Raw genomic sequence first — 25326 nt, 5'->3', positions numbered from 1 at the left:
CTAAGCATTTCATCATGTGTCTATTGGCTATTCTTATTTCCTTTTCAGAGTAGTCTCTCTTTAAGTATTTAGCCCATTTGTTAATTGGGCAGTTGTTTGAGGATTTGTTTTTAGGAGATTTCGTTTTTTGAGTTCTAAGTATATTTTAAACATGAGACCCTTGTCCATTGTTTGGCTAGTGAAGATTTTCTCCCAGTCCGTGGGATTTCTGTTGATCTTGTGAGCGATGTCTTTTGCCTTGCAGAAGCTCTCAGTTTCATGCAATACCATTTGCCTAACCTTTCCTTCATCTGTTGTGCTTCTGGGTATCTATTAAGAAACTTTTGGCTTGTGCAAAAGAACCCTAGAGTTTCTCCTATTCCTTCCTGTCATGTTTTCTTGGACTCTGCTTTTCTTTAGAGGTCTTTGATCCATTTGGAGTTGATTCTGGTGCAGGGTGTTATATACGGTCCTATCTTTAGTTTTCTACAAGTTTTTGACCAATTTTACCAACACCATTTACTAAAAAAGCTGTTTTTTCTTTCCATTCAATTTCTTTTTTTTTGGGGGGGGGAGTCCGATTGTGGGCCTGAACTAAGGGCCTGGGTACTGTCCCTCAGCTCTTCAGCTCAAAGCTAGAGCTCTTCCACTTGAACCACAACACCACTTCTGGGTTTTTAACTGCTTATGTGGTGCTGAGGAATAGAACCTAAGGCCTCATGCATGCAAGGCAAGCACTTTACCACTGAGCCACCTTCCCAGCCCCCATTCAATTTCATTAGCACCCTTATCAAAGATTGGGTAGCTATAGGTCTTTGGATTCATTTCTGGGTCTTCAGTCCTAAACAATTCATCCTCGGGTCTGTTCTTGTGTCAGTACCAAGCTGTTTTGATTACTATGGCTTTTAATTAGAGTTTTGAAATTTTGAATTGATATTCCTCCAGTGATGCTCTTTTAACTAAGGATTGTTTTTGTTATTTGGGGTTTTTATTGTTCCATATGAATTTTTGGATTGCTTCCTCTATTTCATTGAAGAATGAAGTTGGGATATTGATAGGTATCGCAATGAATTTGTAGGTAGCCTTGGGCAATATTGCCATTTTCACGATGTTACTCTTCCCAATCCAGGAGCATGGGAGGTTTTTCCACTTGCTTAGTTCTCCTTTAATTTCTTTTTTTAAAAAGTTTTTAAAGTTTTTGTCATAGAGGTCCTTCATCCATTTGGTTAACTCCTAAGTATTTTATTCTTTTGTGGGGCTATTGTAAAAGGGGTTGCTTTCCTAATTTCAGCTGCCCTCTTCTCATTATTGGAATACAAGAAAGCTATTGATTTCTGAGGGTTAATTTTATACCTTTCTTTTTTGCCAACGTTTCCGATCAGCTCAAGTAATTAGGAGTTGAATCTATAGGTTTCTGTAAATACAAGATCATATCTTCTGCCAAGAGGAAGAGTTTTACTTCATTTTCCCCTATTTGGATCCCCTTTATGTCAGCGTCTTCTCTTATTTCCCTAGCTAGGCATTCTAATACTAGTTTGAAGAGGACTGAAGGGATTGGACATCCTTGTCATGTTCCCGGAATTTAGAGGAAATGGTTTTATCTTTTCACCATTAAGTATAATGCTGGCTGTAAGTTTGTCATATACAGCCTTTATTGTATTGAGGAATGTTCCATGGATTCCTAGTTTATACAGAGCCTTCATCATAAGTGTTGGATCTTGTAAAAGTTTTTTCCACATCTATTGAGATAATCATGTGGTTCTTATTCTTGCTCTTGTTGATGAGATGAATTATATCGTTTTGTTTATGTTCAACCAGTTTTGCATCACTGAAATGAATCCTGTTTGATCTCAGTGTATGATTTTTTTGATGAGTTGTTGTAGTTGATTGGCCAAGATTTTATTGAGAAATTTTGCATCGAAATTCATCAAAGAAATGGGTCTATAGTGCTCTTTCTTTGATGAGTTCCTGGTTTTGGGAGGAGGATTATGCTGAATTCATAAAAAGAGTGTGGTAGGTATGTTTTACTTTTAATTTCATTGAAGAGATGGAGGAGTATTGGTGTGAGTTCTGCCTTGAAGGCTTTGTAGAATCCAGATGTAAATCCATCTAGTCCTGGACTTTTCTTTGGTGGGGGGTCTTTTTTCTTGTTTTGCGGTCATGGGACTTAAACTCTGGGCCTGGGTGCTGTCCCTACACTTCAGATCAAGGAGAGCACTGTACCGCTTGAGCCACAGCACCACTTCTGTTTTTTTCTAGTGATTTATTGGAGATTCACGGACTTTTCTGCCCAGGCTGGTTTTGAACTGTGATCCTTAGATCTCAGCCTCCTGAGTAGCTAGGATTACAGGCATGAGCCACCGGCACCTGGGAAAAGTTGGAGGTCTTTTATTGCTGCTTCTATTTTGATGCTTGATATGGCTTTGTTAAGTTGGTTTAAATCATCTTGGTTTAGTTTGGGCATGTCAATATTTGCTAGAAATTTGTCCATACCTTTAAGATTCTCAAACTTACTAGCATAAAGTTTTGAGAATTATCCGCTTAGTATATCTTGAATCTTGGTTATTTCTTTTTTTGTTTTTTTTTTGGGGGGGGGTCTGGTCGTGGGGCCTGAACTCTGGGCCTGGGCGCTGTCCCTCAGATCTTCAGCTCAAGGCTAGTTCTCTAACACTTGAGCCACAGTGCCACTTCTGGCTTTTTTCTTTTTGCTTAAGTGATGCTGAGGAATCTAACCCAGGGCCTCAAATATGCAAGGCAGGTGCTCTACCACTGAGCCACCTTCTCAGCCCCTGAATCTTGGCTATTTCTACAGTGATGTTTCCATTCTAATCTCTGAGTTTGTTTATTTGGGTGTGTACTATTTTTTCTGATTAGATTTAGTAGGGGTCTGTCAATTCTATTAATTTTTTCGAAGAATCAACTCATTGTTTTGTCAGTTCTTTCTATAGTTTTTCTTTAAATGTAATTTATTTAATTTGGATTTAATTTTAATTATTTGTTCCCATCTACTGAATTTGGGTTTAGCTTGTTCTTTTTCAAGGAGCTTTCAGTGACTCATTAAATTTTTAGTTTCAGATCTCTCCAATTTGTTAATGGAGGAAGTCAGAGCTATAAACTTTCCTCTGTGTACTGCCTTTCTGTGTCCCAGAGAAGCTGGTAATTTGTGTGTTCATTTTTGTTGAATGTCATGAACAGTTGTGTTTACTTTCTAATCTCTTCCTTCCACTGATGATTCAAGAGTGTGTTGTTCAGTCTTCATGTGTTACAGTATTTCCTCTGGTGGCTTTTGATGTTGAATTCTAATTTTATTCCCTTGTGGTCTGAGAGATTACAGGGCATAATTTCAATGTTTTAAAATTTGGACAGATTTGCTAAATGGCCTAGAATGATGTCTATTTTGGAGAATGTCCCATGTGCCGCTGAGCAGAAGGTGTAATCTGATGCTGCTAGGTGGCATATTCGTTAAATGTCTGTTAAGTCTAGTTGATCTATGCATATTTTAAGATCCGAGGTTTCTCTCTTGAGTTTATGCCAGATTGTTCTCTCTATTGAAAGGAATGGTGTGTTAAAGTCCCCAACAATTAATGTCTTTGACTCTATGTGAGACTGGAGTGAAAGTAGTGCTTATTAGATAAATTTTGGTGCTTTATTATTCGGTGAGTTGATATTTAGGATCATAATATCCTCCTGAAGAAGGGATCCCTTAATTAGTATGTAGTGACCTTCTTTATCAGTTCTCATTGATTTTAATTTGAAGTCTATTTATCTGATATTAGGATTGCAAATCCTGCCTGTTTATGGGCTCCATTTGCTTGATATATTTTATTTCAGCCTTTCACTTTCAGAATGTTTATTTTTGTGGGCAAGGTGTGTCTCTTGAAGACAGCAGATAGAAGAATCTTGCTTTATGATCCAACTGGACAATATATGTCGCTTAATTGGAGAGTTAAGTCCATTAATATTGAGGTTTAAGACACAGAGGTGTTTGTCTGTCCAGACCATTTTATCCAATTTTTGGGGGGGAAGCTGTGCCTTGGCTGTTCTTGTGATTACATATTTCTGTGTTTGTGGACCGCTTCATTGACTATATTCTTTTCTAGGTGGTTTTCTATATGTAGAAGCTCTTTGAGGAACTTTTGAAGAGCTGGTTTGGTAGCGGTATATTGCATCAGATTTAACGTGCTGTGGAAGGTTTTTATTTGTCCTTCTGCTGTGAATGAGAGGTTAGCTGGGTAGATTATTCTTGGTTGGTAGTTATTTGACTTTAAGACATGGCATACCTCTTTCTAGGACATTCTTGCTTTTATAGTGTCTTCTGTGAAATCTGAGGTAATTCTGATTGGGTTACCTTTATATGTGATTGATCTCTTCTCCCTGGCAGCTTTAAGAATTCTTTCTTTAGTGGCTATTGAGCGGTGTGGATTGTAATGTAGAGGTGGGATGTCCTATTCTGGTCTATTTGGGTTTCTAAAACTTTTTGCATGTGTATGGGCCTGTCCTTTTGTATATTTGGGAAGTTCTCTGCTAGGATTTTGCTGAATGCATTTCTAATCAATTGGCTTCCCTCTCCAGCCCCTCTTGTATTCCTATTATTCTCAAATTAAGCTTTCTGAACGTTTCCTGTATTTCCTGCATTGATCTGTCATGCTTAATTTTGTTATTAAAAATGGTGTGCTCTTTCTCTATGGAGTCTAAACTGTCTGCAGCTACTTATATTCTTTCTTCGGCTTCTTCCATTGTAGGTTGAAGACTTTGTACTTTGGTGTTTAACTCCTTTCCTTCTTGCTGGTCTTTCTTAATGGTGCCCAGCTCTTTATTAAGGTTCTCTTTCAAGTCTTGAATAGATTGCCTTACCTCCTGGAGTTGGTTATCAGACTTTTCTTTCCACTCCATAATTAGATTCTTTTCATTAGATTCTTTCTCCCTCTGCTGGAGTTCCTCTACCTTTTTATTTGTGGAGCCCATGAAGTCATCTATTAACTTCTGGTTGGCCTCTTTGCACTCTCTGATAACCCCATGTAGGGTTTCCAATTTTTCATTCAGCAGGTTTACCAGCCATGCTTTTAATCTATCTTGATCATTATCTTCTATGTCATACTGGGACTGCTATGTAGCTTTTTTATGTGGAGATGGTGGTGGGATTTGTTTATTTGCTATTTTTCTTGTGTTTCTGCAGTTAGTTCTGCCCATTTAGAGACAAGAACCACATTGCTACAAGAGTAGGACAGTCTTTTAGGACCGGAGCCAACCCGATGTCGTGTAAATGGGTAGATCTTAGGGTTTCAGTGGTAAGGTTAGGTGTTTTCCTGTTTAGCTCTCTTTTTCTTTGCTTGCAGAGGGATATTTTGGCTTTGGGGTCGAGATTGCATATAGTTGTAACTTTTGAGGCAATCTAGGTTTGATTAATAAGAGTCTGCTCTTTAGAGTTAACAAGATGGGCCCCCTGTACTCAAAGTTGTCAAATGGAACCAATTTTGTAGTCAAATATAGAACCAACTGTAAGTTGGGTCACTTATAAATCATTAAGTATCAGTGGGCTGGATTAGATGGAGAAATGAAGGGTTAAGATTAGAGAGATATAAATTTAATTTCAGAAGTGAACTTGGGTATAATGATAGTAGAGGGGTAAGGACAGCTTAGGAGAGAGGTATATGTAGTAGGAAGAGAATAAATACCTTGTTACTGAATGTAACAGGTTGAAAAGATTTTGAAGAAATGTTATGTAGGGAGTAGCTTAGAGATCAAGATGAAAATAAGAAAATGTATTGGGGAGACTTGCTGAGATTAGAAAAATATCAGTCAGATATTATTGAAAAGTTGCTTACTCTAAGTTAACTCCTGTAATTATTGTTTACTCACATAGAAGGAGGCCTTATTTGTGCATAGAACTAGAAAGGGGAGCCCTGATGGAGTAATAGTGTAAGGTAGAGAGAGAGAGAGAGAGAGGTGAAGGGGGAGTGAGAAGAAAAGAAAGAAGAAAAACCTTACAAATTCGCAAATTGTAAAGTAGAAGCAGATACCAAATAATAATGAAAAACAGAAGTTTTAAGTGGTATAGCAAATCCTAAATCACAATACACCTAAGTAACACATAGAAATACAAATGAACAACAAATGATCAGACATTTCAACTAACAACACAAAACAAAAACAAGAAGAAAATACTAAAGAATGGATTTTTCGGGTTCTTTGGGGAGTTTATTCTCCCTGTAGTCCTCAGAGCAGATTCCTGATGGAACCTTGTGTGCCTTGCTGTAGTCCACTTTCCTTGTGGCCACTTTCCTTGTGGCTTGGTTGGGAGCAGATGGCTTTTTTGATTGGGGAGGGTGCCTGCTATCAAGAGTTCCATTCTCACGCCTGGTGGCAGGCAGTTTTGGGGGTTTCTGGTTTGTAGACTGCTATCATCGGCCTGGAGTTGGGTTCCCAGGGTTTCCCAGGTAGACACAGGAGCCTTAGGAACAGAGCTTATGTCTGTGTTCGGTTTTGGTGTGATCCATCCCTTTTGGAAGGGGGCTTGTGTCAGGGGGCTTTGGGATCCCTCAGAGAATTACCAACCCCAGGGCGTGGACCCAGTTGTGTTACTCACAAGTCTGTAGTTGGTGGTGCCATGGACCACAGAGCCTGTGCTATGGTGGCTAAGATGGAGTTGGCAGGTTCTAAATCAGAGGGTCTCTGTGTTAGCAGATCTAGGTGGGGAGATGGCTTTGCTGATGCTGAAGGGTCTCTCTCCTATGTGGTGGTGTGAGGAGTCCTGGCACTGGGAGGACTGGGTAGAGGTTGGAGTGGCCAGGGGTCTGTGCAGGGCAGCAGGAGGGAGCAGTCCCATCAGAAAGCTCAATCGGCTGCGCAATTGGCCCATAGAGCATAGAGCGATTAGCTGCAGCTGTGGTTTCCTGGAGATCTTGTGCAGGGTTGACAGGAGCCCTCTGGGATCCTGCCAGTGCTGCAGGTATGGGCTGATTTTGGGGGCTTACCCGGTGGTGCCAATTTCTGGCAATTGTAATGGTGGCGGTAATACTAAGTGCTCCTTCCCCATAGGCTGGGCGGGGGGGGGGAATGGGGGAGGCATTCACCAACTCGGAGATCTTCACCAGATTCCCTTCTAACATTTCACAGGTATAGTATTGAGCACTTTCTTCAGCTTTTGGGTGCTCCTCTGCTAAAACTCTGCAGGAAATCCTAGTGCAGCATTGCATAGACCTATGTGGTACAGGTGCTCCACAAGAGTCCCATTCACTTTTTCTCTTTTGCCTTTTCTTGTTTGCCTGCTAGGATAGTCCTTTTGTAGTAGAAAAATACTTTAGGTATTTAAAGTTTGATTGGAGTGGATCTCTTGAGGTAATGGGTGGCTGTGGCACTAGATCTTCTTTTGGTCAGAGATACTTAGTGGGCTGCCTCTGAGAACATTACCATTTTCCCACAACCCGTTTGGATATTTAAATTATATTTCTTCTTAGTGTTTATTGGAGCATTGCAGTTTTTCTGGAATTTAAGGTTTTCTGTGAAACTTTTTCTTCAAGTAATCCAACAGCATTAAATATTATATTTAAAAGATGTCCTGTAGCACCTAGATTTTGTAATTATAATATTAAGATGAAATTATTATTGTTTGTACAAAAATCCTTTTTAAGTCCAAACAGGAAATATGCTCATTTCATCAGTCTTAGGTCTACTTCCTCTTTTTTTCTCCAGTGTCTTTCTTGTTTTGGAACAAGTGTCATGGATGTCTGTCCATTCCAAAGTGAGATTACTCCATTAATTCATTAGAAAAGGAATACAATATTCTTGCCTCTAAAGACAGCTTTGAGGATAATGATAATCTGATAATTCACATATGTGAATTTTCAAAATTATATTGATTATTTTTTCGGTCGGTCATGGGGCTTGAACTCGGCCTGGGCGTTGTCCCTTAGCTCTTCAGCTTAAGGCGAGCGCTCTACCACTTGAGCTACAGCACCACTTCCTCCTTCACTTCTTTAGTTAAGTTAATTCCTAGGTATTTTATTTTTTGTGGGGCTATTACAAATGGAGTTGCTTTCCTAATTTCAGCCACACTTTTCTCATTGTTGGCATACAGAAAAGCCATTGATTTTGGGGGGTTAATTTTATAACCTGCTACTTTGCCAAAGTTTTGAATCAGCTTGAGTAATTTGGGAGTGGAGCCTATGGGATTCTTTAAATACAAGATCATGTCATCTGCAAAGAGGGAGAGTTTTATTTCTTCTTTCCTATTTGGATCCCCTTTATGTCTGCATCTTGTCTTATTGCTGTAGCTAGGCATTCTAATACTAGATTGAAGAGAAATGGAGAGAGTGGGCATCCTTGTCTTGTTCCTGAGTTAAGAGGAAATGGCTTTAGTTTTTCACCATTGAGTATAGTGCTGGCTGTAGGTTTGTCATATACAGCCTTTATTGTATTGAGGAATAACCCCTGCTTTCACTATATTTGATGTCAGTATAACTTGTGGAGGAGATGGGGAAAAAACAGTTGTTTAAGGATACAGGTAGACCTGTTGCAACAATGAGAAGTACAAGTTGTCATGTCCAAAACGAGCTTTACAACATCGGTGCGGGGGGGGGGGAAGGGGGGGAAGGAGAAGGTTTGGGATTGGGGGGGAGGGGGGAGGCTGGGAAGGGATGTAAAGGGTAAACAAAGGAGGAGGCTGCAATGCTTGGTAAGAAATATACTCATTATCCTGCCCATGTAATTGTAACTCCTCTGTACAGTATGTTCACAAATAAAATTAAATTAAATTAAAAAAAAAAGACAGCAGTACCCAAGTCAACTAGCTCCGACCATTCTACCCTTGCTATGTTAGGGAAAGTGGTATCAGCCACAGGGGTGTCAGGGATCATGTGGCTGGAACAATGGTGTTATGAATTATAGGTAGCAGAACAGAGTAGCAGAGAATAGGATACCTGGGAAAGGGGAATTGTGACTGTATTCGCTAAGTTGCAGTGCCAAGAAATTGTGTAGCAGCAACAGCATTGCAGGGATTGGAGTAGTTAACAAAGGTATCCAGACAGTTTAGCAGGGATAAGGAGGAAAAGAGAAAGTGAAAGAGTAAAAGTTGTGAGGGATTAAGGAGGCACAATCAGGGTAACAATGTCATGGGTGTGCAAACTGGTTAGCCAGTACTAGGATAGAAGCAATTTGCATGGTATACTGATGTGGTGCAGAGCTCAGTGTTTCCCTCTCCAGTTTTGGCTGTCAGATCTTTAGGTAACTACTGCTAGCAACTCATTATCAGTATGTTGGGTTCAGGCATGTTCCATCCATAAATGTCTACTCCAAATAGATTGCAATGTTTGACAGTGGCTTTGGGGTCTTTTCCCTAAGCATCCTGAGAGAGGACACTCCACAATCCTGCAGAACAGGCTCCACATAGTGAGCTTCAATCACCTTTTACAAATCTCACTGCTTCTCTCCAACGTCAATTATCATGGTAGCAAGGGATCTGAGGACTGCTCAGCAGCAGTGCTCTGGGAAGGTACCAGTTCTTACCCTGGCATTTTGGGAGCTCCCTTGAAATGGGCAAGAGCACTTGCTGCTGCTCTTCCAACATCTCTGTGGCTCTGGAAAGCCAGACTGTTCTACCTCAGATGGGTTACTTTGATCTACAGGACCAAATGTGGCTTCAAACTTTCTCTCTCTCCTCTAGGTGATCATCACCTTCAACTGTCTCTCCTTTTCCTCCCAGGTAGTTGCTTCATCTCCACATCCTTTGATTTCTGCTTTGGATCAACCTGTGGCTTTCACACCAAACCCTTCCAATTTCTCATCTGCCTCTCTAGGTGTGAATTGGGCATAGCAAGCTACATGTAACTTCTATATCTATTTATCAAGATTAACTCTGGAATCCAAGGTAGTACTAGGCAACTAAGAACATGGGTAGCATCTTAAATACTCCCCTCCCTATCACTGCTCATTGACAAACGTGCAAATGTGCTGTGATCAGTCTCTACATTTCCATTACGACAGTACAAATAGTTTCCATCAAACAATTTAGTTTATTTACAAAATTCCAGACCAGTCTTGGGCTCTGCCCTAGATCTTCCTGTTCTGAAGGCACTGAGTACCCCTAGATACAACTCAGACCTAATGACATGGGTGAATAGAAATATTGGTGAGTATTGCTTAGTGTTCTGAAGTTGCGCTAAATTGTTGTCATGTTATGGCTGTAGTCTAATCAATGTCCTTTCCTGATCTTCACCACATCTCTTTATTTGGTATTAGTAGCAGGTGGGAAGATCTAAGAAGCTCACCTAGAGTTTGGGCCTGGGTTTAAAACCTCCATTTTGTGATCATAAAAACTCCACCACTTCCTGAAACTAGATTTAAGAGGAAGCAAGGAAGTTGGTTTAAGAATTCAAAAACTTATAAATACTTCATAGATTAATATCTGAAATCTTCCCTTCCCCCCTCAGAATATTATTTCCCATCTGTGTAGACATCAATACACTCTTTTCTCCTGGAGCGTTTGAGTGTGGCACATCATCTGCTTCTTATGTGTACTGCTTTACACAGGGAGATTTTTCTCCTAAGCTTAAAATGACTTCAGTGCTTGGTGTACTGTGCAATAGGCTAAACATGCCTACTCATTTGTTCACACCCCTAAGTAGAACTGTCAAGGACTAAGGACTAGTCAGGGCTCACTTGTTGTCAGTGGTATTGCTCTGAGGAATTGCTGTCAATGTTGCCCACAGTGCCTAGGCTAAGGCCTCTCAGAAAGGCTCCAAATTCAACCTGCATGAGTCTCTGAGTTGATCACCATAGAGCAACTATGTTCCACAGTCTGTGACTCACTCACTTCTGTGGATATATGCACATGAGGTCTCAAGTTCCCTGGAAGGAAGGTCCTGGAATGCAAAACATCTACTAGGACAATGGAAACCTGCGGTTGGGTGTTCTTAATATGCAATGAAGTAACAAGAAAGAAAGACACACTGTCAAACCCTAAAGCAAAGGGTCAGAAGGACTGAGGGGAAGGGAGTCCCATGATCTGGAATATAAATGGAACTTACAAGCCCCTTCAGGCTCTGACTTTCTAGGTTGAAAGGAATGTAACAGGCAGACTGAGTTTCTAAGAACTCAGTGTCTAGGCTATATGGCTCATTCAGAAATTCTTTTCCTTCCTCCTGTGTTCTGAGAGCAACAGTTAGTGCAGTGCTTCTGTCTCCTAGAGGCAATCATTCTCTTCACACAATGCTTAAAGTAAACCATGGATGGAAATCTGTTAGTAAATCAAAAATATGAAGTAGCACACAGTGCTTCCCCTGAATTCCTGGCCCTAAAAATTCCCAATTCTGAGCACAGAATGATCATGGGTGAGTGCTAACAACCTCAACTGAATAGTGAACTTTGAACACTTTTCCCAAGTCACATACAGTCCAGTACAATAGTTGCCACCTATAATCCTGCTTATTAAGACAGGAAAGTCTAAGATATTGAGTCCCAAAGTGGAAACTGGGCCAAGGAAAGACAATTTATCATTGCTAGAAAGGAGGAACACTTAAATAGGAGAATGTTTCTCTGACCCCGGATATGGGTAGTCATTTCAACAGTTTTCAAATTGTGGCTCATCAGCAGAGACTACCAAGGCAAATCTCACTAAAACTAATTCTAAAACATATGAAAATAAAAAAATAAACTATTTGGATTTAATTACTAACATCTTTTCTAAAGTGTGTGTGTGTTTGTGTGTGTGTGTGTGTGTGTGTGTGGTGTCAGATTTTGTATGGGACAGCATTGGTTGTTAAAAAAACAACGTATTGGCAGTGTCCTTTATGTTCCCCATTCAAGACTAGTGGCATTCTAACTCTACCACTTGAAACACACAAGTCTGCTGGTTATCTGGAGATCAACATGTAATGGATATGCCAATCTAGGTTGGTTTCAAACTGTGGTTTTAAGATCTCACTTTCTGGATTAGGTACGCTATAAGAGTGAGCTTCAATGCTCAACCCAGTATTTCCAGTCAGTTACTTACCCTTTCTGAATCTCAGCTTCTTCCTGTGTGGAAATAGAAAAGAAATACTTTCTGGATCTTAGAATCTGGTGGGAATTATGAATTGTTGCTTGAAGTATAAGTGTTCGGGATGTGTGGACAGACCTTGACACTCTCATAAAACTACTGATGTTTATATTGAAATGAATTCCAGGAATTGGAAACAAGAGGGATTTTTTTGTTCTTTTTTATCCATTTATGGGCAGTGAGGAAGCCACAGAAGTTCATGGAGAACAGGGAAACAAATGCAGCGATGGTTCTCTGTATGTATTATTTTTACAATGAACTATACCATTTGTGAACAGGGACAGGAGGGAAAAGCAGAGAGAGAGAGCAAAGGAAGTGATGAGACTGTCCAATAAGAAATGAACTCATTACGTGACTTACAAAATAGTGACCCATGTATACACTATCTTAACAATAACAATTTTAAAAATTAGGGTTGATGATTCTCTCCTCTGGTTTTTGTTAGAGGCCCTTAAGACTCAGACCCATCTGTGGAGTTTTTAAAGGTTAATTTATATGATAATTAATATAGAGCCAGAATCTCTTAAGAAATATTATAAAAAGTACTCCATTCTTAGTAACTGTTTATGTTTGAGTGCAGATTCTCTATGTTGTTGGCAGAGCTCTTTTTTTTTTTTTACTTTTTTTCAGTAATTGTCAGGTGTTGAAATCCTTCTGAAAGCTTTGGGACAGAGGTATATTATGTCTTGACACCCTGCCCCTAAGTAACATGATAATCAACATTTGAAATTAATGTTTTTGATTTGAGTTTTATTCATTTATTTTTTGTTGCTGGTGGTGAACTCTGGGCCTAGTTGCTGTCCCTCAGCTTTTCAGCCGAAGGCTAGTGCTCTACTACTTGAGCCACAACACCCCTTCTGGCCTTTTCTGCTTTACATGGTGCTTAAGAATCCAACCCAGGGCCTTATGCATGCAAGGTAAGCAGTCTATTACTGAGGCACCTTCCCAGTCCCTACAAGTGGTATTTTTGTGCATGGATTTATCAAGCAAATCTATTGAGCAAATATATTCCTTTGCCACTAGACATATTCAAAATTATGAATTATCTGATATTTTAACAAATAAAACTGCTGTCATTGTTACCAGTAATTGTTTGTCTCCTCCTGCCAAAATCACAAAGGAGGGTATTTTAAACTAAAACTACAAAAAATTCAAGATCTTGATGCTAACAAGAGAATTAAAGAGAAATTTCAAAATGGTTTTTCATCATGAATACAGAGCTCAAAGGTCTTATAATACATATTTCTGAATGCAAATTAAAGGGGAAAATCAACTAGGAAATAAAATTTATATTAATTGTTAATTTTTAAAGAGGAAAATATGATCACTGATGGCAGACTAAAGACAAAGTAATACTAGAGCCGTATATGCTCAATAAGAAGCTTTTATTGAAAAATTGAGCTGGAAAGTGCACATCAGGCAAAGGCAAGCAGTCGGAGCCTACTATCAACAAAGAAACACCACAATATATATCTCAGAAAAAGGACACAAGTTCAGAACAACGCTCATCATCTATATCTGTGATTTCAATAATACATGTACACTCCCCCCCACACACACATACATACACACACAGGAATGTATACAACAGCTCCACCTACTCACAAACATCCACTCAACATGAATCAAAGATCTTCCTGTAATATTTGAAATTTAAAAGTTTTAAGTATTGTAAATAATTAATAACAGATGCACAAGCAATAATTTCTGAATAGCACTCTGCTATGGAAATGAGAAATCATTATTATTATGACTACCTAAAACATCTCTGAATCTGGAAAGAATTCAACAGACAATCTGCATTTTGGGACCATATTTCTTCCAGCTATTCTGCAAAGGATTAATGAAATGATACTTATAAGATCCAAAAATTAAATACTAAATTAATAATGAATACATGAGTAAGTAAAGTGAAAGACACTGCTGCCTTCAGCTCTCAGCCAGCCACACACTGTGGCACCCTTGATGCTACCTGGGGCACGCAGTTGGCTTTCCCAGAGCAGTGGCCATGCTGGGGTTGGAGCTAGGGGTGGGGGTGAGGAGAGGAGGGTAGGACACGGGGGAGGCTGCACTGGGGTTGGTGCTGGGGGTGGTGGGGAGGGGAAGGTAGACCCCGACAGAGGCTGGTGAGGGGAGGAAGGAGGGGCAGGTCAGTGGCTCCGGCAGCAGCCACCCCTATGATAGCTAGGTCTGGGGAGTGTCTTTGAGGTGGGATGTTTGGGGCAGATCCCCTGCAGTCTGGCAGTCTAGTGAGGAGAGGAAGGAGTCTCAAGTGCTGGCAAAGCAGACAATGAGAAAGGAGACAACCAGTGGATGAAGAATTTCAACAACAAAGGCGGGAACTTGGAGGCAAACTCTGGGGGTGTGGAGGGTGGACGCCACAGGATTCAAGCTGCAGTGTCCCTCTTTTGACGCCTCCTGGAAGTTTGTGATGGGCAGCTCCAATGCTGTGGGCTCAGTCTATGACTGGTCTCGGACCTGGCACCAGGAATGGCCAGCACAGCCTCGGCCTGCCCCACAGAGCAGTGTCTGGGAGGCCATGCACAGCGGTGTGGAGGAAACATTCTTGGCTGGTGCTGTTCCAGCCCAGCCAGGACAAGGGCCACTGGGGACGTTCCACCTGTAGATCTGGATTTCTGCCATTGACAAGACTAGGTGTGTGCTCTGGGGACCAGCATGGTGGCTGTCATGTGTGAGCTGGGAACTTCCTTAGCTTGCCTTAGGATTCTCCATAGAAAGGCCCATTCACTCCTGTTCCTCTTCCACCTTCTGGATTCCAGCTGTCCTCCTGCCTCCTGCCACATCCAAGTACAGTGTCAACTCCATGCCATTGAGAGGTCATTATGGAGATGCTCACAGGGCTTCCCACAACTGGTTCGCCATGCATGCAAGGCTCATGGTGTGCCATCCTCCAGACAAAGTGTACACCTATTTCACCTTGGCCACCCATGCCTATGGGACCACGAACTTCATTCTTACACAGAAAGCCAGGGATACACAAGGCTGTGCTGCAGTCTAAGGCATCCTTTCCCTCCTCCTGCTCAAATGTAGGGTGGCTGTGGAGCCAACTGCACTACCATGTTTGATTATCTGATAGCAGGAAGAAAAAAGCTTTGTTGTCCCAGATACAGCTGCTCCTGGATTTCTATGTGTACACGAGGTGTGTGTGTGTGTGTGTGTGTGTGTGTGTGTGTGTGTGTGTGTGTGTGTGTGTGTGTATGTGTGTGTGTATGTGTGTGTGTGTGTGTGTGTGTGTTTGTGTTTGTGTGTGTGTGTGTGTGTGTGGTGTGAGAGAAACAGACACACCTGAGTTTTAGGGTAAAACACTTCTTCCTTTCAGCATTGAGATTTTGTATCTAGTGGTTTTCCCCCCTCCACAAATTCTTAGTCAACGTTCTAAAGTTGTCCTTCTGTATACTTTTATCCCTTCATCTTCTTGATGACCAGATTCCTATGGTCTGCTTGTGAACTTCACCATTAGCTTGATGAAGTTGGTGCCTTTTTAAAACATCTTTTATGAAGTCTTTTGATCTCTTTAAATGCAATTTGTGCTGTGTTAATGTGTTTTACTTTGCCCAATTGTTAGGGCCTACGCAGTGACTGTTATTTGAGATTATCTTAGCACTAATATGAGATACTATCCTTTCAATCTACTTTTCTAGTGAAAGAAGTTCAACATCTTTATTGAAATAATTGCCTGGGTGTAAACAAACAAACAAACAAAAAACCAGTGTTATAAATGTACAATCACTTGATTTTAGTAAATTGTGCACCACTGTAATAATTTTTTAACTAATGTTAATAGTTGGAATGGGAAAAAATCACAAATTATAAAACTTAAAATTTGATCAAATACCAAAAAGGACACTGATCAGGAATGAAGTACAAATGTAAATGTTTAATAAATAAATGAAATATTTGAAATTCTTATCCACATATCAAAAATTACTGAGCTCCAATCTTACACACCAGAATATTTATAACCACTCAAACAAATAAACACAAATCCTGGAGAGGTTGAAATAAATCAGGAACTGTGGTTAGTTGTGTGGCAATTGTAAACTAGTGCAAGCCATATGGAGCTCAGAATGGAGATTTACAAAATACCAAAAAAAACCCCACATATTTTATTGACCTTTACAAATAACTTGGATACATATTGAAGGAATATGATTCAACATGAACATCCGTGTTTATGGCAGCAGTATTCATAACAACCAAGATCTGCAATCAGCCTAGGTGTACCAGTAAAGGGAATAAAGAAAATGTGCTGTTCATAGCTATAAACATATTCTCAGATGTAAGAGAAGTGAATTCTTCTACTGTTTCATTGCAACGTATTTTTGGATATACACCTAATACTAATTTCATGGGCTTTTATGGCATTATGCTTTTGCATTTGTGAGGAACATCCCTATTGATTTTCAGAGCAGTTACAACAGGTTAAAGATATCCTATAATAGATGAATATTAGACCAAAATTTAAATATATTAGTGAACACATACAGGACGATCATATATTTTATAATTTGAAGCAATGTTAAGAAGGCAACAATTGGGAAAAAGATAATGTTAGAAGCTTAATAAGAAATTATCTTGAAAAGCTAAATGAAGAAAGTATAAAATAAGACACATCAGAAACTGTTGAATGGTAGAAGATGGATGAATGTTAGAAAAACATTCATCTGCATGGTCAAGTTGAATGAAGTATATGCATATTTGGTGTACACTGATGAAACTCATTCCAAAACATAAAATACACTTAAAATGTTTATGAAAAGACAAAACAGGATCTGTATTTTGTATATGTAATAGCAGGAATTCACAGAAGGATCAGAACTGTGAAGGAGAGAGAATATGGCCAAAAATGTTGATGTGATTGAAGATATCTGTGTTTGTGTGGGAAGGGAGGAAAGAAGATGAAGAAAACATATGGGGTGCTGATCAAGATATATTTTCACATATACAGACACGGAAAAAATACGAAAAATGTGCAACTGATTTGTGTTAATTTAACAAAACATTTTGCTCAAATTTTAAAAAATGAAACTATAAAAATAATACTTAATAATATCAAATAAGTAGGTCATGGAAGAAAATTTACCATAGAAAGATTTTCCTCATAATTTGTTTAATTTCATAACAAATGGATTAAAATAAAATATAGTTATATCTGAAGATGTTATCACTGTCAGATATCATTGATAGAATCCAACAAAGAAAAGTAACAAAAAAGTAGAGAGTAAGAACAACCTGTGCTATGGATGAAGATACTCAGTAGAAGTTTGTGAGGAAAGAATGTGCTTTCTTTTCCTTATCAACTTAGATCTAGGACACCTAGCTTTTAAAAGAACACTTGTAGTCAGAACAATAGAGTGACTAATTTAGACAGTGATTTATTATGTTTATTCTCTAATCTTATGATGTGATTCCCGAATTACGTGAGTGATCCTAGGAGATTTTGTGACCTCAATTTTACCCAGAATTTCTAATTCCTCCCACTGGGCATGATTTTTCTACTACTATCATTTTTCCATGTTTATGAACTCAACTCCTGTAAATCTTTTTGTTCATAAGAGATGGAGAAATGTGAGGGTGGCCTGGAGTCTGTGCTAACTTTCACTCCAGCTTAGAGGATCTAGTGAAGGACTTCCACCTAGGCCTCAGAATCAGATATTAACTGATCTCTTTTGAAATGGAGAAACTCACTCCCTCAGGCAGAATCTGTTATTCCTTGACTTTCTCTGAAGAGATTTGGAACTAGGGCACAATTCAGAGGATGAGCTTTCCCACCACCCACCACAGCCTTAACAGAAGGAACAGATCCAAAACTGATAGTGGTTTCAGTTCCCACAGGACCTCATCTGGGACCTTCTGGTGGGAATAGAAACTGGACAAAGTCTAAGATGGAGATTAACTGAGACTGGGCCTAAGATGGACACTAAAGAATTTCCCTTTCTTCGACTATAAGTGAGTTGTTTAGTGAGACATGACACCTTCCTTCATATCAGAAAATGCAGTAGGTTAATTGTGTTACTGCCACTTTGTAGGAGGTCATTTTCCTCGAAGGAGAAGGGGTTAAATGTTGTGTCCACCAGTTTTCTCTCTAGTCTGTTGTCTCTCCCACGCTTTCCTATGCCAGGAACATATTGCTTCATTCCTGCATTCAACTACTTGTCCTGACTCCTAAGCAGAAATACCATAGGCTATCCTTTTGCTAGTCTTTTACATTTGTGATAGAATAGACCCAGGCTCTGCTGATGCCAAGAGGTGACAACAAGATATGATTTGTACTGAAGATCAATCATATTGAAAGAACCATTCTATGAAGTCTTTCCTGACCACACTTTTTGAGGTTTTCACTGAAAATTGATTGAACTCACTAGAAGCTCAAAAGTTTCAGTTTGTGGGGTGGTGGATACTAGTGATTCACGTCTATAATCCTAGTTAGTCATGAGGCTGAAATCTGAGAATTATGGTTCTAAACATGCCTGGGAAGAAAGACTATGAGATTTGTCTGTAGCTAATCAACGAAAAACCCGAAGTGATACTCTGCCCCAAAGAGGTAAAGTGCTAGCCTTGAACCAAAGAGCTGAGAGACAGTACTCAGGCCCTGACTTCATGCCCTGTGACCAACAAAAAGTAAGTTTCATTTTCCTACCATGGTTTCCTCTTCTATCACACTATGTCCTTTATCTATAAGTCTTTCTTAAGATTCCTGTGTCTCACTCAAGCAATTTTTGTCTGTCAACAATAAGAAAGTCTACCAAGAATACAATCAGTAAGTTTACAATAAATATTTGTTAAGTGTGAGTGTGCAGACATTAGACTAATTCTTACTTTAAATAAACCATGTTGGTCTTTATTCCGTTGGAACAATTGTATGGAAAATAGATGTATCTCTGGATTCCTTTGGTTCTTTGTAGAATCTATATTCTCTAGATTGTTTTTACATTGATATGAATATTGCTATGTCAACATCCCTATCTTTCCTCTTTCTCAACAGTATACAAACTATGCTACAAACATATATCTTCAAGAAAGCTCTCCTTTGTAATCACATATGCACCTTCAAATATTCTCCCTATCGCTATAAACAACCTCTAAGATTGGCTACACTTATCCACTAGAGTCATCCTACTACAACAACCACTGTAATACTTTCTGGATAAAGTTGCTCCTCCTCATCTTCATCAACTTCTAGTAATTTCAGTGAAGAGCATTTTCTCCTGCTTTGCCTTAGACGATATCATCCTTTGTTATTTCCCAGCAAAGAAATTGTGGCTTGCAGGCTTGAATATTTATACATTCAGAGCATCTTTGGTTGTGAATTTTTCCTTTCCTTTCTTGGTAAGAGAGCTGGAATAACAAAAAACATTTAAGGCAATGTGTTTTGGTGTAAATGAAAACATACTGATTTGAAAATATTAGAAATATTCATTCTTTTTTATTGTGAAAATACTGTACAGAGGGGTTACAATTAGATGGGCAAGATAATGAGTACATTTCTTATCAAGCATTGTAGCCTCCTCCTTTGTTTCCCCTTCCCATCCCTTCCCAGCCTCTCCCCACCCCCTATCTAATCCTCCCCCCCTTAAAAGATGTAAAGTTCGTTTTCGACATGACAACTTGTACTTCTCATTGTTGCAACGGGTCCACCTTTATCCTTATTTAAACGACTTGTTTTTCCCTTTCCCCTCCACAAATTATACTGATATCAAATACAGTGAAAGCAGAGGTTATACTGTGGGGGAGGGACATAAAAAGCAACAAAGAAATAATCATATAAATGCGATAGAAACAAATGCATGAAAGAAAAAAAAAACATTTGAATACATATCTTAGGGTTCATTTTCCTAACATCACCTTATCTGACCTTTTCTGCTTGACTCATACATATACTAGATATTGCAAATAAGGGAAACCATGGGATGCCTCTCAGTAGATGAATGGATCAAGAAAATGTGGTATATATACAGAATGGAATTCTATGCCTCTATCAGAAAGAATGACATTGCCTCATTTGTTAGGAAATGGAAAGATGGAAAAAATTATATTAAGTGAAGTTAGCCAAGCCCAAAGAAACATAGGTCCCATGAAATATTCATTCTTTAAATTTATTTTTCATTCAAATATAATAGGGGTGGTTTTAGTGGTGCATTCCTTTAAATCTAGCTATTTAGAAAGCTGAAAACAGAGGATCAGAGTTTCAAGCTAGACTAGTTAAACGGACCACGACACACTTATCTTCAACTGAGAACCAAAAAGCTAAAAGTTGAGCTGTGGTTCAAATGGAAGCCTGCCAGCCTAAGCAAAAAAGAAAAGTAAAAGAACCTAGGCTCTGAATTTAATTCATAGTACTAGCACACATATTTTATGTATGTATGGTTCCTAAAATATTCTGTGAGTTAATTTGTTGAAACCTGGTCATAGATTAAATATGACGTGTGAAAAGTATGTAAGTCTGAAATGACTGCCAGGTATTTTGACAAGACAACTAGAAGAGTTATCACTTAATTAAATAGTAATGAGGAATAGGTATGTATATAAAGATCAAAGCTCACTTTGGGTTCTTTTTAGTTTGATAAAATCAGTGGCTAGTTGTCAGTAGACAGGATGCTATTAAGGACTTGAATTAAAGAAAAAACAGAGCTGGAGAGAAAAAACAGAAATAATTACACGTATTCAGTGATAACAACCATGAGAATGAATATTACAGAACAAACACTGGGATACACAAATATGTAAAACATGACAAATGAAGAAAAACAGTAATAAGTATGTAATGCAGACTTATATGGATAGGTATTTTTAATGTTTAAGGGCTACGAAGTGAGTATGTGATGACCTAAAATTTAAGAAATTGGTAAGGTCAATTATCCCTTGGCCCAAACATAGCTGGAAGCCAGTCCCAAATTGTGCCTTTTCCAAGTTATCAGATATTCAGTCTATCACATGCCCAAATAATAGAGAATGGAAACTGGTCTACATTGAGCACTCACAGTAGACAGGTCTCTGGACTTTCTCAGGAAGAGCTTTCTGCCATTGTGGGATGGATAGGGCTGGAAAATATACAAAACAGACATCATAGATTGAAAGTATTTTGCAAAGTTGACACCTGAGATATTGGATGTTTTAACTGCATAGTATTGGTTTTCATGAATCAGTTAATCAGATTCTTTATACAATATGATGTTACTAGACTGTGGAATGCATGTTTATTGCATTTACTTTGTATAATATATTTTGAAATTTGGTATAAATTGTTTATCTTTTTTCTTGATATGGATTACTCCTAGTTTTCAAGAGTGAGGAAATGCCCTGGAACTTTGTAATTTGAAGTCTTATGTTGCCTTGTGTCATATCCTATTTTCCTTTTACAGAGTTGGTAAAAAATTATATGTAATTTATTTTTTATTTTATTTCTTATCTATTTCAGAATTTGAACTCAGAGCCTGGGCACTAATCCTGATGTCTTTTGCTCAAGGTTAGCTCTCTACAACTTCGAGCCACAGAATCAATTTTAGTTTTCAGTGATTAATTGGTGATAAGTGTCCCGCGGGGACTTTTCTCAACCTGGCTTTGAACTGTGATCCTCATATTCCAGCCTCCAGATTAGCAAATATTACAGGCATGAGCTACCTCCACCCAGTTATACGTAATTTAAACTGTAGTTTTCTGAAGTGTTTCATCCTACACTGAATATTTTTTCTTATGAGCTTTCTAATAAATATGTAATCAATTCAATTATGAAAAGTGCTGTGTACTTCACACTTATTTGTGGCATTTCTGAAATCCATGTTTCTCTGTATGTCAGGGTGGATACTTTTGCCTGTAACAAGTATGTTGAACACATAACATCTGACTACTTACAGAACAAAGGATGTGAAGCTAGAGTAGCCAGATAAAGAACTTCCAGGACAATTCAATGGCAACTCATGTACTCTCTCTGTAGGTGAATAGGCAGCACAGAAAAGAAATTCTTATATTTGAAAGTGATTGAGTGTGTGTGCACATAGGTGTTCACTTATTTATCTGTTATTATAGTTTTAGATATATTCACTAGTATAAAACAATATTTCATGTATATATATATATATATATGCAATAACAGTTTCCAAAATCCAGGGAACCACCTCCATGGGCATCGCTTTCCTATGTTGGTCTTTGGGTAATAAGAATGAAACGTGGAATTGTCCTTTTGTAGAGAAATTACTCAGAGATTCAAGCATTTTTCTTTTAATATGTTGCTTGTTCCTAACTAAAATTAGGAAGTCTGTTAATATATATGTTATATTATAATATATTTAATATATTATATATAATGTATAATATATTGTTCATTATAAAATATATTTCATAAAATACCTGAGAATATTATATATTTATGAGGAAAAATACAACAAACATATCAGTCCATACTTTCCTAGCCATGATTAGCTTCAGTACAGTTAGGCACATTACATCTCAACAGGAAAATTCTACTGAAGTTCTGATCACCTTAAGCTACATAAGGAGAATTCCTATAAAAGAAGCCTCTCCTCAATTATGAGAAAAGTTATGTTTGGAAATTTAGTTTAGTTTTATTGTTTTGTTTTGTTTTGTTTTTTTTGGCCAGTCATGGGGCCTGAACTCTGGGCTTGGGCGCTGTCCCTCACCTCTTCAGCTCAAGGTTCGTGCTCTACCACTTGCGCCATAGCTCCACTTCTGGTTTTTCAACTTATGTGGCGCTGAGAAATAGAACCCAAGGCCTCATGCATGCCAGGCAAGCATTCTACCACTTAGCCACCAACCCAGCCCAAGTTTGAAGTTTTTGAGAAGAGTAATTTGACATTTGCTTTGCATCCTTGATTAGTCATAAATAGATATCATTTGCCTCCAAATTTTGTATTCTTGTAGGTTTCATAAACATTTACACATCAGCCTTATTCCATCACATATCTTTAAGTCATTCTTTTATTGCTTTTTATCATTATTGTATTGTTGTTGTTGTATTTCTGATCCAGAAGCTTGAACTCATGGCCTAGGCAGTGTCCCTGAGCTCAATGCTAGTGCTCTACAACTTGAGCCATATACCACTTCTGGCTTTTTCTGTCTGGACATGCTTTGAATCATAATACTCAGATCTCAGCCTCCAGGGTAGCTAGGATCACAGGGGTGAGCCACCAGTGCCAAGCAAGTTCCTCTGTTTTAGATATTATTCTAAAAGCCTCCTATGCAATGTCACTCCTAAGATAGTTACTGGAACTATGCCAATAGTTCCTTCACACTCTCATCTCCTGTTATGACTATGGTGTATCTTTTGCAAATTATATTGAAACTATTCACTGTTCTCTTCCTAATCCATGATTCTAGATGTGTTAGTAATAATTACTTAAATTTAGCTGCTATAAACCCTAAATCTCTCAATTATTAATTTCATTTAATTCTTTCAATATGATTATTTTTCGATGCAAATATGAGCTTATACTCACCTTCTTGAATTTACTCTTTGGCATGAGCAGTGCATGGGCCTATTCTACCTCAAATGCAAGAGGTTGGCAAAAGAATAGCCTACAGTATTCCTGCTTAAGAGTCAGGACAAGTAGTTGAGTGCCTAAAAGAAGCAATGCATTCCTGACATGGGAAGGGGTGGGAGAGACAACAGCTTAGAGAGCAAACTGGCAGTCACAACATTTAACAACTTCTCCTTTGGGGACACTGATCTCCTGCAAAGTGGCAGTGATATAACTCACCTAGTGAATTTCATATATGAAGGAAGTTGTCATGTCTCACTACACAACTCACTTGTAGTCAAAGAGAGGGTCATTCTTTTGTGTCCTTCTTAGGCCCAGGCTCATTTTATCTCCATCTTAAACTTTGCCCAGATTCTATTCCTACCAGAAGATCCCTGATGAGGAGGAATGTATGATCTCTTGGCTTTTGAATAGCTCTATGGGAACTGAGGGCACTTTTAATTTTGATCCTGTTCATTCTAACAAGGCTGTGGTGGGTGATGGGAAAGCTCATTCTCTGAATTGTTCCCTATTACCAAATCCCTTCAGAGAAAGTCAAGGAATGACAGATTCTGCCTGAGGGAGTGAGTTTCTCCATTTCCAAAGCGGTCAATTAATATCTGATTATGAGGCCCACGTGGTGGTCCTTCCCCAGATCCTCCGAACAGGAGTGGATGTTACCTCAGACACCAGGCCATCCTCATAATTCTTCAGCTCTTTCTCATGAAACTAAAGGTCTCAGGATTTGAGTTGAGAAACAAAAAGAAATGAGAGTAGCAGAAGAATCATTGGCATGGGGAGCAATTAGAAACTCTAGGTGAAAAAGGGCTCAGAAAATCTAGGATCACTCACATAATTTGGGAATCATATCACAAGATTAGGGAATAAAAGTAGTAAATTACTACCTAAATTAGTAACTCCACTGCTCTGACTACATTACAAGTGTTCTCTCAAAAAGTAGCTGTCCTATTTTGATGAGGAAAAAGAACATTCTTTCCTCACCAAGTTCTACTAAGTATCTTCTTCCATAACCGAGGTTGTTCTTACCCTGTACTTGTCGGTTACTTTCCTTTGCTGGATTCAATCAATGACACTTGAAAGTGTTATCAACTTCAGACATGTAATTACATTTTGCTTTAATCCATTTGTTAAAAAATAAAACAAATATTGGGGAAAATATGTCTATGCTATATTTGCTTCCATGCCATAGTTATTTGATGTTATTAAGTATTATTTTAATAGTTTCATTTTTAAATCTTGAGGAAAATGTTGTGTTACTGTTAACACTAATTAGTTCCACCATTTTTTTTGTATTTTTACATATCTCTATATTTGTTATTAAGCTTCTAACATTGTCTTTTCCCCCTACTGTTGCATTCTTAAAATTGCTTAAAATTATAAACTCTATATGATGATCTGTATGTGGTCACTGATGTATTTAAATTTTTATCTAATATGCACATTTTATATAATATTTTCATCCTATTGTTACTGCTCTGAAATCAATACGGAAGTCCTTCATTAAAGAAAAAACACAATACCACAAAACCCAGTGAAATTAGGATTAGGTATCTATCCAAAAATATTTATCAATGGTATAATAGGAACATCCACTTTTCTTATATGCCAAAACATGTTTATAGCTATGAAAGGTGCATTTTTTTATTCTTTCCTTATGGAAGATCCACGTTGATTACACAGCTTAGTGGCTATGAATATTGCTGCCATGAACATGTATGTTCATATTGATTTATATTCTTTCAGTATGGATCCAATTTGCAATAATGGTCTTCAAGATATGTGTCTTTTTTGTAAATT

Source organism: Dipodomys merriami, unplaced genomic scaffold (assembly GCF_024711535.1).
Source record: "Dipodomys merriami isolate MVZ:Mamm:240054 unplaced genomic scaffold, mDipMer1.0.p SCAF_46, whole genome shotgun sequence".
Classification (NCBI taxonomy): Eukaryota; Metazoa; Chordata; class Mammalia; order Rodentia; family Heteromyidae; genus Dipodomys; species Dipodomys merriami.
Note: the sequence above shows the minus strand (reverse complement) of the source record.